A 20,345-nucleotide genomic window follows, 5' to 3' on the forward strand; every position below is an offset into this window, starting at 1 on the left:
GACCATTTCTGTGGCCCATGGAGGATTTATAGGCATACTTGTGTGGGTCCTGTTTAGAGCTTATCGGTACGTCTACACTGCACGATTATTTCGAATTAGCTTAAACCGATATTACAAAACAGATCTAATAAAATCGGTTTAGCGCGTCCACAGTGGGATCCCGAAATCGATTGTTTGCGTCCATGGTCCAAAGCTACCATCGATTTCAGGAGCGGTGCACTGTGGGTAGCTGTTCCTCAGCTATCCCATAGTTCCCACTTCCGTGTTGAGAGCACAGTGCCTGATGGGGCAGAAAACACTGCCCCGGGTGGTGCTGGGTACAGCCTCACCCCTCCCTTTGTGAAGGCAGCAGACAACCCTTTGGCGCCTTTTTCCCGGAGTGCATTGAGCAAACGCCATAGCACAGCAATCTTTCCCTTTTTTTTTTCACGTGGTGGTGGGGGGAAATAAACTGAGGAGCTGTTCCCTGAACCACGCCAGACACTGTGTTTGAACCTACAGACATTGGGAGCTCAGCCAAGAATGCAAATAATTTTCAGAGACTGCTGTGGACTGTGGGATAGCTGGAGTCCTCAGTACCCCCTCCCTCCCTTCATGAGCGTCCATTTGAGTCTCTGGCTTCCCGTTACGCTTGTCACGCAGCGCTGTGTATCCTGGAGTTTTTTATTCAAACGCTTTGGCATTTCGTGTTCTGTAACGGAGCTGGATACAACAGATTTGTCTCCCCATACAGCGATCAGACCTAGTATCTCCCGTACGGTCTATGCTGGAGCTCTTTTTCGATTTCAGACTGCATCGCCAGCCGGGCTGATCAGAGCTCCACGCTGGGCAAGCAGGAAATGTAATTCAAAAGTTCGCGGGGCTTTTCCTGTTTACCTGCCCGCTGCATCCGAGTTCAGATTGCTGTCCAGAGCGGTCAGTGCTGCACTCTGGGATGCCGCCCGGAGGCCAATAACGTCGATTTCCGTCCACACGAACCCTAATCCGAGTTATCACTATCGAATTTAGCGCTACTCCTCTCGTTTGGGAGGAGTTCCGAAATCGATTTAAGGAGCCATTTAACTCGATATTAATGACGACGTCGTGTGAACGGATACAGCGTTAAATCGGTATATCGGCCATTAAACCGATTTAAAGTCGCAGTGTAGACCTGGCCTAAGTGAAGTGGTGGGACTTGCATTAGTGCAAGGATGAATTTAATGCAACGTTAACAGAAATGCTTTCATGATTTCCATTGAGGCCCCCTCCCTCCACATTCTTGTATAGTAATGAAAACTCAGACTTCACAGCAGGAAATAAAACTGATTAGCCTAGTTTAATTGTCAATGCCAAGTGAAATATAACAAGTAAACAGCATAAATAGTGAAGTGAAAATTAGACCTGTAATATTATTTCATGTTAATATGCCAGAGATATTGATGACACAAGTAAAGAATTTATATTTTTAATCGGTATCTTCAGCAGTTCTATCTAGCTGTCCTATATTATAATTGTATATCAGAATAAAAATTGTGGTTTGGTGTTGGTGGTCTGCTGTAACCACAGATTGGCTGATTAGTTGAAATGTGCATAAAGCCAAGTTGGGCAGTGGGAATGGTTCTGAGGTTAGTATCTTTTTTTGTAAAGATCCATCTACCATACAAAATTTACCATGTTAAGGAAATAAGTTAAAACAGCAGTAGTGCAAATATTATAATGTGATCGGATTTTGCCTGTGTAGATGGGAACTAAGCTGGCTTATATTTGCAGAACTGTGCTTCATTTCTGGAACCTCTTCACCACTGTTCTGTGCCCTGTGTGGTTATTTACACCAGTATAAAATGACACTAAGTCAGGGTGGTTGTTTTACATCCATTTTGCATTCAGAATATGTGAGGTAACCATGAACTGGACTCCTGTTCTTCTGAGGGCTGATATATCCCAGAAAATTAGGATGACTTACCTACATTGCTGAGGGTTATGCAAAATCCACCCTTGAGAGTCTTAGTCCAGGTCTCCACTTACAGTTTACAGTGGCAATGCTGTATTGGTACGGCGGTACCGCTGTGAGAGCACTTGTGTAGCTGCGTTATGCTGACAGGAGAGAGCTCTCATGTCAACATAAAATCAGCTCAACAAGGGGCGGTAGCTCAGTTGATGGGAGAGCGTCTACTGCCAACATAGCACTGTGCATACGAGCCCTTATGTTGGAAAATTTATGTCGCTTAGGGTTGTGTTTTTTTTTCAGACCCCCTGAATGACAAAAGTTTTGCTGATATAGGTGCTAAAGTAGACATGGTCTTAGTTAAGATAACCTAAGCCACGGTGTAGACCAGGGGTTGGCAACCCTTCAGAAGTGGTGTGCCGAGTCTTCATTTATTCACTCTGATTTAAGGTTTTTGTGCCAGTAGTAATACATTTTAACATTTTTTGAAGGTCTCTTTTTATAAGTCTATAATATATAATTAAACTATTGTTGTATGTAAAGTAAATAAGGCTTATAAAATATTTAAGAAACTTCATTTAAAATTAAATTAAAATGCAGAGCCCCCTGGACCGGTGGTCAGGACCCAGGCAGTGTGAGTGCCTCTGAAAATCAGCTCGTGTGCCACCTTTGGCACCCGTGCCATAGGTTGCCTACCCCTGGTGTAGACTGTGCTAGGTTGAGGGAAGATTTTTTTTTTTTTTTTCCTTTTTGGTTGATTTAGCTACCACTTCTTGGAGAGATGGATTTACTGCAGTGTCTGAAGAACTTTTTCCATTGTTGTAGTATGTGTCTAAACTACAGTGGTGCAGTTGCAGCATTTCCACTCTAGACATGACATGGAGGGACTGTGTTATGATGCTGCAGTTCCCTTTTAATCTGTATCCTTGTTCTAATCTGTTAGTAATCTGGATTGACTATGGCCTCAGCCCTAGAAAGGCATCCATCCACACAAACTCTATACCCTTGCAAGTCTCAATGGAGTCAGTCGAACCCCCACATGGATGGATCCCTTACCAAGATCATGGCCCATGTCTGTTATGTATGGGCCTAGTTTTCAATGAGTTTTTTTGAAGTGTTGGTATGAGACACTGACGGGTTGCAGTTAATAAAATTATGATGGTACCAAATGGGCAACATTACAATAGCTGCAACTGTACTTTGGTCACTAGTAGTGTACATCTGTGCTCAGGCACCTTTTAAAATTAAATAAATATTATAAACAGTGTGGGTGAGGTAATATCTTTTATTGGTTCAACTTCTGTTGAGAGAGACTAGCTTTTGGTTTTCTGCTTGGTCCAGTAAAAGAGATTACCTCACCCATCTTCTCTCTCTAATATCTGGGGACCAAGATGGTTAAAGCACCACTGCATATTATAAAAAGTATTTAACAGCATTAATCTGCTATGCATACATTAAAAATCTTTAAAATTCTTGATTATTTCTTATAGGGATTATTATTTTAAATATCAGGGTCCTTAGAGCTGGGAATATTTTATTTATTGCATAGAATATGCATTTTTTTTCACCATTTGAGTGTAAAAAAGGGGTATAAAATCTTTAAAAATGCTTTCCATTCATATATATCTTGGAGATAGTCAAGTGGACTTTGAATAATAATATCTAAAAATCCTTTTATTTTATATGCCATGATTATATGCCATGTTTCATGTGAGAGCAAGGCCTCAAGGTTAAGTTATAAACTCAAAAATCTGTTGTCAGCAGTTACATTTTAAAAAACAAAAAGATGGAATATAGTGTTGCTGACAGTGCCGATTTCAAGAAGACAGATCAATTTCATTCAAGTATTAGAAATGCACTAAATGGATAAAAAGGAAGTCCGTGATCACAATGCAGGCTGCTAACAAAACTTAATTAGATGTGATCTTTTAGGCACCATTTCAATCAGGGTCTTAACTAATAATCATGCTATCTGGAAAATGAAGTGAGTAGCCCAAAATTTGCAGCATCAATGCCAATCTCAAGGTGTTTAAAATTAAACATATCTGAATTATTTCATAGTTTTGGAGGAGTTGCATATAAAAATAACCAGTGATGTCCAACAGAATGCATAAATATTCTTGTATCGTATCTTTAAAAGTAAGGAGCTAGGCAATTTAAAAGAACATGGTCTTCATTCTAAAATATGCTATGCTTGAGGGGGATTTCTCTGCGTCTGTGGTTCCATGCAGTCCCCAGGGAACTCATTGTAGGAGGGGGGAGATGGGGGACTAAACTGCAACCAAAAAATGATGGATGGTTTGGTGGGTGGGGGTGAGAGCGTGTGTGTGTGTGTGTGTCTTTGCAGAGGTCGGCAATCTTTGGCACATGGCTCGCCAGGGTAAGCGCCCTGGCGGGCCGGGCCAGTTTGTTTACTGGCGTGACCGCAGGTTCAGCCGATCGCGGCTCCCACTGGCTGCGGTTCACCGTCCTAGGCCAATGGGGATGGCAGGTAGCAGTGCGGGCTGAGGGATGTGCTGGCCTCCGCTTCCTGCAGCCCCCATTGGCTTGGAGCGGCGAACTATGGCCAGTTGGAGCTGTGATTGGCCGAACCTACGGATGATGCAGGTAAGGAAACCGGCCTGTCCTGTCAGGGTATTTACCCTGGTGAGTTGCATGCCAAAATAGATTCTAAAAAATTACATATCTTATGTTATCAGGAAAATCTTCATACAATCTGGAATACATCTCCATAAAGTTACAAATGAAAGTGTAGAAAATGGGGTCTTTCTTCAGATAATACATTTTATGAACAAATGCAGACATTTTAACAGAACATCAGCTTAAAAAAGATACTTTTGCCTAAAACTTGTTTTCCTACTGCTGTTTAACTTCTACAGTCTATATAACTGGAAGAGATTAGAGGGAAAATATTTTTCAGTATTTACTGTGTGGGTCGGTCAGTTTCTTCTGTTTGAGTGCTTTTTAAACACAGCAACAAGGGAGGTAAAAACAGTTTTTAAAAATTGGAAAATATAATGTTAACAAAAATTGTAAGGTAGATTTAAGGACACATGTAATACTTGAAACTACTATTAATCTTGTTTTGAAAAATTGCCTGGATTTCAAGTTGATAATGTGCCTTTTATAATATGTTCTCTTAAGGCTAATTTGGCCTCCCTCCCACTGAACATCCCATTTGTATTAGACCCCAGTCATTCAATAAATGTATTGCAAGCTCACCCCTGAGCCCACTCAGAGCGCCATTGAAATCACTGGCATCTCTATGCAGGCTCAGGTGTCTGCCCATGCAAGACTGTAGTGCATATATCAAGATTGTTTAACAGTCTTTTAATTCAGAGGATGTTTTAAAGACTGGACAAAAATTAATCTTCAAGTAATACCATGTTATGAGAGACAAACTTAGAAATATAGTGAGAAAGTATTAGTGTGGGAGTCTTCCACTAAAGGATTAGTTATTGTACAGTATTGTGCTATCCATTTTTGAAGCCAAACTCCTCACCGATTCTTTTTCCACTCCTCCCCTCATTTTCTAGGATAGATAGTACTGCTTAAGATTGCACAATGTGTCCTGTGTGTATTTGAACTCCGAAAGTATGTGTCTAGTGAGCCTGACTCTCTCTCTCTCACTGCCTAGAATGATCCACGGAAAAGATAAGTTTATTTAACAGCTTCTGTATTATAAACCAGAAATGTTTTTTAGAAACAGAGAGATTACTGATAGGGAAGGTGCAGATAATTTAGTAAATTAGAAGCCTCTGGAAAGGAAGGGATTCACATGTAACCAATTGTTACAAGTGTTTGTACAAAATAAGGCTCTGATCCTGCCTAGACTTATGCTCTCTGGGTAATTCCACTGCAGTCAATGGAACTACTCACATAAAGGTGAATAAAAGTTTTTATTGTTGATTTTGTGATTAATATTTTCTCATAAACAAACAGTCAATGAAAGATACAAAAAGACAGTGCATGTGTGTAAGTCTTTGTATGACTGGGGCCTAAATATTAAATAATACTTTATAACATTAGATCAGCAAAATTGATTTTTTTTCCAGATAAAAACTGTGGTACTGTGTTTTATTTATTAGCATGTATTTGGGCTGAAAGAATTGGAACACTTCGAATTTATGTGTCCCCCCTCCCCAAAAAAGGCATGAAGCTGAGATGAAGATACATATGAAGCTGTCATTAATGTCTTCTGTAATCATAATATATTAAGAATATTATGTCTAGGTTATTTTATGGTGAGACAGTTCATTTTTGTAAACCAGTATCTCTTGATGCTTTGGAAAGATAATTTGGGATATTCAGGAAGCAAAGATGTGTTAGGGCAGGGGTTCTCAAACTTGGGGTCATGAGGTAATTACATGGGGAGGGGGTTGCGAGCTGTCAGCCTCCACTTCAAACCCGCTTTGCCTCTGGCATTTATAACAGTGTTAAATATAAAAAAGTGTTTTTAATTTATAAGAGGATGTCACACTCAGAGGCTTGCTGTGTGAAAGGGATCACCAGTACAAAAGTTTGAGAGCCACTATGTTAGGGCAAAGCCCACTGGAACCTGAAGTGTACCAGCACCTATGAGTTCCTGTTGGTAAGACCATGTAAAATGAAGGTAATATTCCTGTTAGAGAGATTGTCAAGACATTCTGACTGAAACATGCAGAGCTTAAAGTGCGCTTCATTATTTGTCTGTAATCTTCATTGGTGGGGGTAGCTATATCAGTGTTATCATCTCACTCCAATAACCTGCTGGTGTGTGGGTGGTGGTTGTATTCATGGTTTCTTAAAAGTTAGCTCTATATATCTTCTTAGAATAGAAGAAAATTTCTCTCAAGGGTTATTCTTTTATGAGAGTTGATAATAAGGTGCTGCACCATAAAGAATGCTATTCTGTAGCATTCAGAGTACTGCTTAGCCTTAGACAGAGAGATACTGTTAGTAACAGTTGCCATGAAAAACCTCCTGCGACAGCTTTAAGGTAAAATTGAAAAGGTTTAGACAGATTCCTCAGCTTCAGTGGAGCTTTAGTCATGGTAAGTTCGTGCTGTGTTCCTTGTAATTTTTTTTTCTTGTTGGAATGTGAGAGGTATCTGATCATTTCTGTTTGCGCAATCACTCTCAATAGGAATAGCTGAATCAGTTGCTTTTCTCATTGGTGTTATCCTTGTGCATTTGTATGGTATTTAGTGAATACATTATTTAAATGCTACATTGCAAATCTTAGTTGATTTAATACTGTAAACAGCAAGAAGTGGTGCATTTTAAAAATCAAATTACCCAGTATCCACCCTGTTGTTTATTTTACAAGCAATTAATAAGCTCTTTATTGTGTAATGGTGAAAACATTGCAGTCTTTCCCCTTCTCTGTCCTTTGCAGATGGACTTCACTGCTTATATTTTACATTATCTTTATCAGTGTAAATCCACAGAGCTATTGCTGAATGATAGAGATAACAACCAACACTGAGATCTTTTGAAGCTAAATTTGCAGATTACAGAGCGATACTGGGTTGAAACATTTTGAAATGGATAACCAGCGCAATCGGAATGCTCTGTATGGTCTACAATCTGTATTTTCCTCTAAAGAGGAGATAATGAAAAATACTAAATAATAATGTTATAAAGCATTTCTCCCCTAGTGCCAGAGCACTCGAGGAGATGCATAAGTATAATAAATTCAAATGTGAAATCACAATATAAAGATGAAACAAAAATGGTCCCCACCCAAAAAAGCAGCATAATTTAAAAATGAGAGAGGGGCAGAGATTTCACATAAGCTTTTTAAAATTTCAGTGCCTTTTATTGTTTCCAATGTGAGTTCCTGCAATTGCCTGCTTATTGTACAACATAACCTAGCTATGTACAAAGCTGACACATAAATGTCTTGATATGGAATTGTATAGGATGAAGTTGTGAACATCTAAACAAAATAAAAATCTGTGGAATATAGAAGAAAACACATAACATTAATTCATCACAAGGATATCTTCAGTGCCATGCATTATTTAGGAAGACGGTTATCAATTCAACAAACAACCATTGATGCAGTGATATACATGTAATACTTTATGATTTATTTATTTTTAATTACACTGGTTACCACAGTTAGTTTGCTTTTTTTAATTTGAATAAAATTGCTAGCACAAAAAGAATGTAGGAAAAAATCTATTAAAAGATAAGAAAATAGTGCTGGCTTTTATAATTGCAGTGACAGCGTAGTCGCAAATGGCTGAGTCATGTATGAAAGATTTATTGTGCAAGTGAAATGATTAAAAATAAGTGTCATTCGATAAGCAGCAGAGTGCTGCACTCTTCCAAAAGTCATGATAGGGTTCCATTTTTAGTGCACTCATTACAGAATGGTGGGCATCAGAGTTACAGCAGCATCGCATGAAAGGCAGCTTCTTCAGAGTAGGATGTGTTCTTTTTCAAAAGTAACTAATATGCATGAGTTAAATTGATTCTAAATCATTTGAATCAATTTCATTCATTGCAATCAAATGTCAGTCTCTTCAATTATCAGTTTTTAATGGTTGTCTTTTTTTTTATATTTCAAAACTCTTGTAGTAGGAACATCTCCAATTGTCATCCAAGATTATTTTTTTCTTTCCTTTTTATTGATGTAACCAGAAATCTAACTTCACTTAATTTCTAATTGGCTATGTATCTGTCTATTTTTAGGCATTTCTAAAATTACTTTGGTATCTAAAATCAGTGCACTTTAGTTGATATTAATTTTAAATGCCTTGATTTGTCTCTCCATGGCACTTTGTTCCCCTCATCTTCATTATCACAGGAAGTATAATATTCTTTTAAGGAGTAGTGATTCTGTATGAGATCCAATTTTATATTTATATATATATATAGGCACCTACCTCGCTTTTGGAGATGGACAGCAAAATATTTGCTCCACTTCTGCAATATTTTTAAGGAGTTGCGAAATTCTTTCTGACTAGCGTTAAAAGTACAAGCAAAGCACAGCACCTGCAATTAGCACCAGTCACTCTGGGAATTATTGGTTTCCCATGATATTTATTACCAAGCCATCAATCTGTATCTCTTAAAACTTTCTTCTCCAATAGTATTATTTTGTTGTAGGTGGTGGCTTTCTGATCAAGTTCAGAATGGAAAATTGTCAGACCATGGGGGAGTGTGTGTGTGTGTGTGTCAAACTGGTTAATTTGGGGTGACAAGCTTAAAAATATGAGCAGACAATCACAATTACATAAGGATCCTTCGCTAGGCTGGTAATGAGCACATAGTGACTGGTGGTTGTGTGTAGCAGTGATATTTCAGTTTCAGATCCTTGGGTGAAAATGACTCTGCCTGTCAAAAGCAAGGAAATATTCAAAGACAGAAAGAAAGTGGTGTGTTTCTCTGCTTGAAGTTTAATGCAAATGTGTTGTCTGAACTGCTATAAATTTAGTCCGAGTAAAGGAAAATATACTGAAATACAAGTTTTTGTTCTCTTTTCAGGGGAGAAGAGGAAGGAAAGCTTCTCATCAGAAAGGTAATTATCTTAAAAATGCTACTCTGCAGCTTATTCCATACCTAAAAGGCAAGTTTAATTGTGGATACAGGGATCTGTGATAAATTTGTATTTTGGATAAACAATACATAACATGAAAATAGGGGAAGTGTTGTTTTGTCTGCCCAATTAAGACATGTTAGAATAAATTTTTTTGCATATTTTTTTAAAAGGAATAATTCTCCCAGGCTTTGTGCTGTTCATTACATAATCTTTATGCTTTTATAGTTTTAAGCATATGGGAATAATTCTTTCATTGATATCCTGTAAAACTTGAGATATTTTGCTGTCTACTTCTATACTTCTGAATTTTGAAGAACTATTCCCCAGAGTTCGTGTAAGAGACTTTCTAAATATCTGCTATTCTGAGTAGAAAAGACTTATTTGTTCCTAGTAGTTTCAGATTTCTAAATAGTTATTTGGAATTTACTGCACCAAAAGCTTAAGAATGAAAAAAGCTGAAAAAATGTAGTGGCACAAAGAATAAAAATTTATTTTCAATAAATTACTCTGCATTTTCATCAACATGCATACTAATTGTGCTTTCCTCTGATTAAGGTTTTTATGTCTAATTTATTGCTATTGAATCACAATTCTTGGCCTGTGAGACAGAGGCTTATCTATAAAATAAGATGGTTGAAATATCCAATGTTCAGTGGTGGATTTAGAGTTAGTAGGGCCTTGTGCTCCGCTTCATTTTTGAGGTCCCTCCTTGAGACCCAGCCAAGAAAAATAACATTTTCTCTTATGTCCCCTTCCCTCCCCTGCCACCGTTTTCATTCTTTTTTTTCTTCATCCTCTTCCTATAAGTAATAGGAAGTAAATGAAAATGAAGTGAGGTACTTTGATTGTTTTTATAGTCTAACTTATTTTTCCACAGACCACTTAAAAATTGCTGAGGGTCTCAGTGGACCACTTAATTATCTTTTATAAATATTGTTTGTACCATTAGCTAACTACTGTAGAGCGCTTTGGATAAGATCACTTTAAAAAAAAATTGGGGTGTGAGGTTTGGCCACCCAGAGTGCTGGAGGGGGCTCAGGGCTGGGGGTGCAAGGTTTGGGAGGAAGTTAGGGTGCAGGAGCAGGCTGGGGTTGGAGTAAAGGTTCTGGCCAGGAGTTAGGGTGCGGGAGGTGACTCAGGCCTGGGAGTCATCAGGGTGTGGTGCGGGAGGTGCCAGGAGTTAGGGTGCGGGAGGTGACTCAGGAGTTGGAGTGGGGAGCACTTACCTGGAGCAGCTCCCATTTGGTGTGAGGGGTGCAGGTGGGGATGTCTGTGGGGGGTGCAGGAGTCAGGGCATGGGCTGTGGGGAGGCTGGGTATGTGGGGAGAGTGCAGGAGTCAGGGCTGGGAGTGTGGGCTGGGGTCATGGGAGTACTCCCTGCCCCACCCCTGCCTCCTGCCCATAGCGGCTCACAGCAGGGGGCTGGAGGGGGGGAGTTCAGGGGCCCTGTCTTTACTCTGCCACACACTGATTCCACCCCCTTCCCCAGGCTCCACCCCCACCTCTTTTTCTGTCTCCTCCCCCAAACGCACTGCAGTCACTCTCCTCTCCCTCCCTCCCGGAGCGACCTGAGCACCAGTAAACAGCTGTTTGGTGGTGGGGAGGAGTGGGAGGGAGGGGGAGGAGTGGGAATGCGGCATGCTCAGGGGAGTGGGAGGGAAGAGTTTCGCTGCCAGTAGGTGTGGAGCCTGCAGCAGGAGCCTCAGGAGCCGGCAGAGCCAAGTTTCTGCCCCCACAGCTGCCTGGCCCTGGGACCCCCTGTCGTTGAGGGGTGCCCATGCAAGGGCACCCTCTGCTTTACTGTAAATCCACCTCTGCCAATGTTATAAGTAAAGCTAAAATCTGGATTTTGGCTGTAAGGCCTTTTTGGGATGTGCGGGAGAGAGGCTTCAAAAGAGATTGTTTCCGTTTTGATCCATGTGCTGAAAGTCCCATGGGTTGCGAGTGAAAGATTGCCTCTGGCTTACTGGATATTTTAGACCAACACTGTACGACTTCTGTTGATTCTTAGAACTTCAATTATTTTGTGTGTACTTCTAATAATTATTGCAAATATTCTTTATAGTCTTTCTTATGTATGGATTAAATTTGTTGGGATCAGTGTCTGCAAAATGATGAAGAGAGTTGAAGTTTCATTGATGGTTAATAAATTACTCTGGCGTATGCATTTGTGGTGTTCACACTTCTGGTAATTCAGATTGGAGAGGATTTTCAAAATAACTTGGATACATGTTTTGTTCTTTATAGAAAATAATATTTTATTCATTTTTAAAGTGCAGTACATTTTCATATTTGTGAAAAGTAGCCTATAATTTTTAATTCTGTAATTGAAGTGGGGCTCTGAGGTTTCAGTATCTTTTGTTGATATTGAAATAAGTGTAGAATGACCATATATGTCAGAACATATTTTAAACCTTGATTATCATTATCAGACACAAAGATCAGCAAGTGTTCCGTCTTTCTCAAAATCTACATTTGTGATCATATGGAGAAAATAGAATCTGTTTTAACCATTGATTATAAGACGAGACTTTTATTACATGCGCTCTTCTCCTAATGCAATTGCCTTCATGTGCATTCAAAAAGAAAAATATACTTGAGTTTAAGTACTGTAGTCTTGCATATATATCTTACTGCAATAGTCTGTTGAAGGCTGCTGTTGTTAATACGTTTTTCTTGTAATGAATGTTGTTAAAGTTCTGGGCTGAAATATGTGGTTAATTCTTGTTGTCTATGTAATAGAATGAAGCCATCTTTATCTATAGAGCAATACGGCACACATAATGGTAGAGAGAGTTCCCCGCAGTGTCTTGTCAGTGTGCCTCAAACCTCACCTGGGAGGAGAATAGCAATTTGTGATTAAGGTAATGGGGACTGAGTTCAATTCCTTTTCTGCCGCAGACTACTGGTGTGATCTTAGACAAGTCACTTAATTTCTTTGTGCTTCAGTTCAAAATCCCTGCAAAACAGGGTAAAAATTATTTTATCCCACTACTTGCCTGTGTTCTGTTTAGACTGTAAAATTTTCAGGGCAAGGATTGTCTCTTACAATGTGCAATTACAGTGTCTACCAGAATAAGTCCCCAATGTAAGATGGGGCATCCATGTACCACTGTAATGATAAAAATTACCGGAAGGGACAAATGCTAGGGATGAGACTCCTTTTTCCATGATCAATTCAGTGCTTTGGAGACTAACAGTTTGGGCTTCTTTTTTTGTTATCCTGTCTAGTGTCCGTTGGTCTGACTCACAAATCTGTCATAATTGGCCATTGCTGCAGGCAGTGTCATGATAATATGAAAATCTGCAGTCTATATATGATTTTTGGAAGCAAGACAGGCAGACTTCTGCATACAATACCCTAAAAAGAAGGATGAGCCAGTGTTTAGGACTCTAGCCTGGCAGTTGGAAGAATGAATTTGATCTACCACAGACTTCCTGAGTGATTTTGGGCAAGTCACTTAGTCTCCCTTATGCCTTTGTTTCCCATCTGTAAAATGGGGATAATAGTACTTCCTTATGTCACAGGGGTGTTGGAAGAATAAATATATTAAAAACTGAGATTCTGTGATAATGCTAATATAGGTGCATTAAATAGATACCTAGACTAGTGAGAGCTGCAAGCTCAGTTACCATGAGTTCTAGTTCTAGCTCTTTGCCTTTAACAACTTGTTTTATGAGCCAAGGTCTGATACCTTAGGAGAAGGAGGGAGTAACTATCATTCACCACTTTTCCAGATAAAATAACAGAGAGCTTGCATAAGGTCATTTCAGGCAAAGCTGGGAATGGGACCGAAGGTTTCTGATTACAGTGCCATCCAGTTTGCAACACGGTCTTTTGGAAAGAGTACATTAAATTAGGTGCCTATGTAACCCACCCTAATAAGTGTGGTTCTTTGTGTCATCCTTGAGCAATTAGGCCACATATAGAGGTTTTTTCTCTGCTGCTACTTCCATGCTAAGTGATTTGGTTCAGTAGTTCAAGTGGTAAAGGCTTATGTCTTTACAGCTTCAGGTGCTAGGTTCAGGTCCCCACATGCCCTAAACAGAAACATTGTTACATTTGGCTGTGCTGCCTACAACCACTAAGACCATGATCTACTCCCAGAGCCAGGAACAGGACCCATGAATCACGATGCCCAACCTTTGCTGTGTCACCAGTACTTGTGTAACCCAGTGGCAAAGTGTGTGGTGTCTCCCCATGCATGAGGTGGTCTTCATAGAGAATTACAGCATGGTTTCCCATCACTACTTACTCTTATAATAGAAGTATAGGAGGCCGTTGCTGTGGATCTGTAAGTTGTGGGTTCAAACGCTGCCTGATGAACCCATATGGCATCGAAGAAATACGTGCATAAATGTTAGTGTAAGGACTCTGGAGTAAGCTTCTTTCTCTTTATCCCATCATCTGAGGTCAGGTCATCATGCAAGCATCCACCATCTTTGTCTGTCTGCAGGAGCGCTAAGGTCCACCTGCTTACCATCATCTTTCATGCAATCCACCCTTTACTTCCTTGGCTTTCCTCAGAATCTCTTTCATACCACTGTCTCATGCTAAGTTATCTTCACCAGGTCCTCTTCCTTCACCCTTTGTAGCTGTCTAATCACTGAAGTCATGCTTCCTGGATTTTGTCAGCCAGTAGAGACTTCGGAATAATCATTGGAATTATTTTATGTTGTGAAATATTATATGTAGAAGTGAATTGCAATGTTGTATGTGACATGTCCTTCCATATTCTTTATGAAAAAATCCTTATGATATGAATATGACATAACTGAGAACTTTATGCAACAGAAAAGCTTCAAAAACAGACTCCAATGAGAAACTGCTGAGCTGGAATTGATATGCAAACTAGATACAATAAACTTAGGCTTTAATAGGGATTGGGAATGGCTGAGCCATTACAAACATTAAATATATCTCCCCTTGTAAGTATTCTCACACTTCTTATCAAACTGTCTGTACTGGGCTATCTTGATTATCACTTCAAAAGTTTTTTTTTCTCTCGCTTAATTGGCCTCTCAGAGTTGGTAAGACAACTCCCACCTTTTCATGCTTTCTGTATGTGTATATATATCTCCTCAATATATGTTCCATTCTATGCATCCGAAGAAGTGCGCTGTAGCCCACAAAAGCTTATGCTCAAATAAATTTGTTAGTTTCTAAGGTACCACAGGTACTCTTGTTCTTTTTATGCAATATGGCTCATGTGAGATCATTGGAAAGGTTATGATTTGCTGAATGCGATTATCTTATTTGTATGCATGTATCATTTCTGTATCTGAAATTAGGAATATTGACTATATACCTGTATTTCAACTATGCTACTTTGGGTGACGCCCACTGCCAACACTTAGGTACAACAATGGAAAAGCCAGACAGGGCGGATGGCCCATCAACAAGGACAACAATGGACTGTAAAAAAGCTTAGTCTTCCTGTGAACCTGTGGGTCAGCCTGTAAAGAATAGCTACAAAGGCCTTACAGAGTCAGATGGCCGTGTCACCTGATACTAAAACGTTACCTGGGACTTGTTGTAACTTTCCACTGTAAGGGAAGGGGGGTCAAACTAGGAAACAAAGGACTCCTGCCTTTTGCAAATCCTTTTTAAGGGAGGAGAGTGAGGTAATCCGTGGTGGTCAGTTCTTCTCTGCTACCCAACCTGAGATGACTGCTGGAAACAACTAAGACTGAACAGGGGAAAAGAACTGGGCCTAGGCTGGAAGGGTGTCTGGCCTGTGAAGAAGATTATTAGAACCACATTTAGGGTGAGAACTTGAATGTAACCAGTTTCTTTAGTGTATTAAGCATAGTTTGCATGCTCTGTTTTATTTTCTTAAAAATCTGCCTTGTTCTGTCTGCTACCACTGTATCTACTTAAAATACACCTGTTACAGTTAAAAATTTATTTGTAGTTTATAATATAACCCGGTTTATGTGATTTCTAATTTGAGAGGGGTGAGAAATTGTGCATACCCTCTTCCTCATTGAGGGAAGAGGCAAATATAATATATCTTTGGGTCTGTACTCAGGTGGAGGTGGACATCTGAGTACTGGAGCAAGTCCCTTAAACTGAGTCTTCCCAGAGCTGGTCTGTAGCTGGGTGTGGCCCTGCCTGTGTGTGTGGAGGAGATTTTAAGAGCCTGGCTCAGCAAGACAGGTTAAAGGTAGACTCAGTGGTATCTCAGCACATCAGGTGACTTCCCCAAGAGGCCCAACCCATCACACTGTGCTAATATTTGTCTTACTGATGTTTTTTTAGTATTTGTATTTGATGAGAGTTGTCCATTTTAATAACAGGGATGTGGCAGATTTATGGCTCGTCTACACAATGCAGTAATGTGCACTACAGTGGTGTGATTTCTAAAGTACACTAATGTGTTGTACATTTATTAGTCCATGTAGACTCTGCTGGTGCGCAATAAAACTTCCTTAGTGCACTTTAAAGTAATGCTGTTTGAAACAGTGTTAAGTTTAAGTGCACTAGGGGACTTTAAGTGCACACCTGCAGGGTCTACACTGACCAGTTAATGGGCAACATGTTGATCTTTAGAAATCACACCCTCTAGTGCACGTTATCCCGCTGTGTAGACAAGCCCTCAATGTCCATCTCTTGAGAGCAGGGTGTTGGAGACTTTCCTGTAAATCCAGAGAGTGGAAGACCCTTTCATTATCAGCTTCAAAAAGGTTAGAGCTTGTTTTAATGAACATTATCTTACCAGAAAGGAAGCTTCATTTGCAAAGGTACAACAGTAACGCTTGTTCGGAACTGGATGCTTCAGGGCATTGCTAATAAGCTATGGAACCTTTCACTTGTAGGTCACCAGTTTGAATCCTGCCCAACTCAACAGTGATTTAAAAGTTGTTTCCATCCAGTGGATGTTTGGTATATTCTATTTGAGATAAATTTAGTCTTTCATTTCTAATTCCCATGGCACAAACTCATTACCATACTTCCTACTATGTTGTAAACAGGGACTGTCTTGTACCTATGTATTTACAAAGTGCCTAGTACAATGGGGCCATGTCTTGTTTGAATCCTTCAGTGGAGCTCTTGTAGAGGGGCCAAAATCATGTTACTCTCTGTACACCTTTATTGTTTCAGACACATTGGGAGTGGGCATGGGGACTTCAAAATTCAAAAGACGGTCTAAAAATGTGGCCCCAAATCTCTGGACCGGAAAGAACTATTTAAATTTAAAATAAAATCTCATCATTTTGGGGGGTGGGAGTGGGAGTGGGAAGGGGAGAATCTGCCTGTCATAAACAGATAGTTAAGGGTTAATGTCTCTTTTACCTGTAAAGGGTTAACAAGCTCTGTGAACCTGGGTGACACCTGACCAAAGGACCAATCAGGGGACAAGATACTTTCAAATCTTGGTGGAGGGAAGTCTTTGTTCTGTGCTGTTTTTTTTTTGTTTGTTTGTTTTTTTTGTTCTCTCTTGGAGTTAAGAGGGGCCAGACATGCAATCAGTTTTCTCCAATCTTTCTGAAACAGTCTATCATGTTCCAAATAGTAAGTTCTAGTTAGAAGGTGGATTAGTCTTTGTTTGTTTTCTTAATTTTGCAAATGTGTATTTTGCTGGAAGGATATTTTTTCCTCTGTTTGCTATACTTATATCTTAGGCTATGGCGGAGGGATTCCCTCTAGTCTATATAAGCTGAAGACCCTGTAAACATTTTTCATCTTGGTTTTACAGAGAGTTGTTTTTACTTTTTCTTTTTTTAATTAAAAGCTTTCTTTTTTTTTTTTTTTAAAGAACCTGATTGATTTTTTTCCTTGTGTAAAACTCAAGGGGATTGGGTCTGAACTTACCAGGGAGTGGTGGGGGAAAGAAAGAGGGGGGCAAGTTAATTCCTCTCTGTTTTAGGATCCAAGGAGTTTGGATCAGTGTATCTCAGGGGAAGTCTGGGAGGGGGAATGGTTTATTTCTCTCTGTTTTAAGACCCAAGGGATTTGAGTCTTGGGTTCCCCAGGGAAGGTTTTTGAGGGGACAGAAAGTGTACCAAAACACTATATTTTTGGTTGGTGGCAGCGTTATCAGATCTAAGCTAGGAATTAAGTTTAGAAGGGTACGTGCAGGTCCCCACCTTTTGGACGCTAAAGTTCAAAGTGAGAATAATATCTTGACACTGCCTCATGATTTTTGAGCTGGGGTTGGCAATACAACCTCAACTAATGTCAAAAAGACAGCATGTTAGGTGGGCAGTGTATGATGAAAATTTAAAATAGCAGACAGGATTTCTTATTTGTTCTCATCATGTAAGAAAGAGAACCTGTTCAGACTCCTTTTTGCGGAAAACTCCTTTCCACTGCTTCATTTAGAGGGGTTATGGCAATGTTGCATCTCCATGATTATTTTACTGCACAGCTTCTAATTCTTTCAGCAATACCATCTCTTCAAGTGAGCACTAGAAAACAAATTAAGATTAACATGTAAAGCAATATTTTAGTCTTAGTGCTTAAGAGTGGAAAAAGACAGAATAGTGTTAAATAACTTCCTAGCTTGAAACATCCCCCCTGATTTTCTCCCTTAATGACACACTTCTTAGAACTTAAATGATACAGGACCAGCGCAGCCTCCAATCTGGTAAAGACTTTCAAATGTGCTTAACCTTAAGCATGTGAGAGAGCCCATCGAAATCAGACATAAGCTCCATGATTAAAATTATATAAGTATATTTTTGCAGGATTGGGACCTTAGTCTTGCACCTTTAATATGCTGAAAAAACATCTTGGACTGTGCTGTATTGCTTCTCTATATTATAATTAATTTGTGTTAGGCAGTGTAATGCAATCATATGTAAAATATTTTTTTAGACATTTTGGAATAATTGTTGATTTGTATGATAAGGGAGTTAAATAGGGTTGCTAGGTGTCTGGTTTTTGACTGGAATTCCAGGTTGAAAAGGGACCCTGGTGGCTCCGGTCAGCATCCCTGACTGGATTGTTAAATGTCTGGTTGTCGGCACAGTGGGGCTAAGGCAGGCTCCCTTCCTGCCGTGGCTCTGCACGGCTCCCAGAAGTAGCCGCATGTTTGTCCTCTGAGTAAGGGAAGCCAGGGGGCTCTGCACACTTCCCCCACCCCAAGCACCGTGGGGGGGGGGTGAGGGCTCCAACTGGGGGTGTGGGCTCTGGTGTGGGGCCAGGGGTGAGAGATTTGGGGTGCAGGAGGGGGCTCTGGCTGGGAGTGAGGGCTTTGGAGGATGGATCAGGGCTGGGGCAGCAGGCTGGGGCATGGGAGGGAGACAGAGGTGCAGGCTCTGGGCAACGCTTACCTCAAGCAGCTCCTGGAAGCAGTGGCATGTCCCTCCCCCTCTGGCTCCTACGTGGAGGCAGGGCCAGGCAGCTCTGTGCACTGCCCTGTCTGCTGGCGCTGCCCCCGCAGCTCCCATTGGCCGCATCTTGAGAGGAATATACAGGAGCCCTTGAGCTTGTTGCTTTACCATTAGTTTAGGTCTAGGTTTCTGGAAATGAGATTCACTAGGCAAAGTTTCTATATTTGTCTCCTCTTTCAAATGTAAAAATAGTGGGGAAGAGAGTAAGCAGTGAACAGACAGCGGAGGGCTCTGAGGAGTTTGTCACTGACTTGAGGCCTCCATACACGAAATTCATTTAACTGCATAGTAGAGCTTTAGAATGAAAATGTGGTTTTCCATGAGGGATCTATTCTGGGGTGGGCTTTTTTTATAATGCCCCCCCCCCCCCCCCCCCCGCAATATTTCCTAAAATTGATACCACCAAGTTAGTGCCACAGATAGTATCAACAGTGTGAAATGCTCGTGTAGACAAAGCGCTTCTGGTCACTGGTGTTTTCACTATAATGTCATTTACACTTATTCTGTGCAGGGTGCTGGCTGCTGCAGGAGCCCTGTCTATTTAAATATTCCTGGTGATGGAGCAGAACCACTTGAAAAGTTTTTGTTGTTGTTTTTTTTTGTTTTTTGGAAAAAGGACTAGCGTAGGTACCACTAAAGTGCCTGAAACATTTTCTAGGAAAGTTCATTTTATAATGGACACAACCTAGTAAAATTAATTGATGCATTATGAGATGCTTCTTTTGCCGTGCAATTCTGGAATGTACACAATAGAATCCAGCCGTCTTAAGTATCAATAAAAGTTAAGGGGAGGTGATAGTTGTAACATTAAATGAGGATCTTTCTGCACTGAAGATCTGAGCCAGTCCAGTCTCACTAGCACCTTAGTACTATAATGTCAATTTTGAATCTGTATTAAAGCTTTTGAATTAGCTATTGGATCTTTAGCACTTTTAAAATGTTCGACTTTTGCTGGTTAATTTCATTCACTTGACTTCAAACCTATACATGTGTTTTTGAAAATCGATTAGCTGTACTGTAATTAGATACTGTTGGCAGTTTCCTAGCAAGCTTTTAGTTGCTGTACAGTAGTGCTGTGATAAGGGGAGGCAACTGCATATTATGGAGTCAGGAAGGAGGGAGAGGAATTAGAAAAGTTTGCTAATTTAGCATTGTCTGACCACTGTTCAGTTAACTAGGTTAATATGGCTTGTTTAAAATAAATTCTTTAAAGGATTTTTAGGAAACATTGTCAGGCCACCCTTTGGTTTCCAATAGATTTCCATTGTATAACAGTCTGTAAGTCTCTCTTCAGTTGACATACCCTATTAAAGAGGCCCTGAGCAATCCTTTGTGTTTTTGGGTCAGTGGTTTACAAACACTGTCTGGACCAATGAACTGTGAAATCAATCACTGTTTTACTGACACTGCCTTTGAACTGCTTTATTGATGACAGTAGAAATATTAGTCTGTTTTCATTTATAAAACTTCCAAACTCATCCCCACTGACAAACAGTTAAATATCATTGAAGTCCTATTGTCCTTGGGATGGCAAAGTGAAATGCATTGTCT

General features: G+C 40.1%; 1 protein-coding gene across 2 annotated transcripts in view; it reads left to right on the top strand.

The window, feature by feature from the left end:
- Positions 1 to 20,345, top strand: part of PEAK1 (pseudopodium enriched atypical kinase 1) — a 235,539-nt gene that overhangs the window by 4,310 nt on the left and 210,884 nt on the right. The window contains exons 2-3 of one of the 2 annotated variants that reach the window (XM_075069520.1): positions 9,401 to 9,434; positions 12,198 to 12,319. The gene's annotated coding sequence lies outside the window, so the exon portion shown is untranslated. The remainder of the gene's footprint in view (positions 1 to 9,400; positions 9,435 to 12,197; positions 12,320 to 20,345) is intronic. The other variant, XM_032799753.2, reaches the window with a different exon arrangement.

Source organism: Chelonoidis abingdonii, chromosome 9 (genome assembly GCF_003597395.2).
Source record: "Chelonoidis abingdonii isolate Lonesome George chromosome 9, CheloAbing_2.0, whole genome shotgun sequence".
Classification (NCBI taxonomy): Eukaryota; Metazoa; Chordata; order Testudines; family Testudinidae; genus Chelonoidis; species Chelonoidis abingdonii.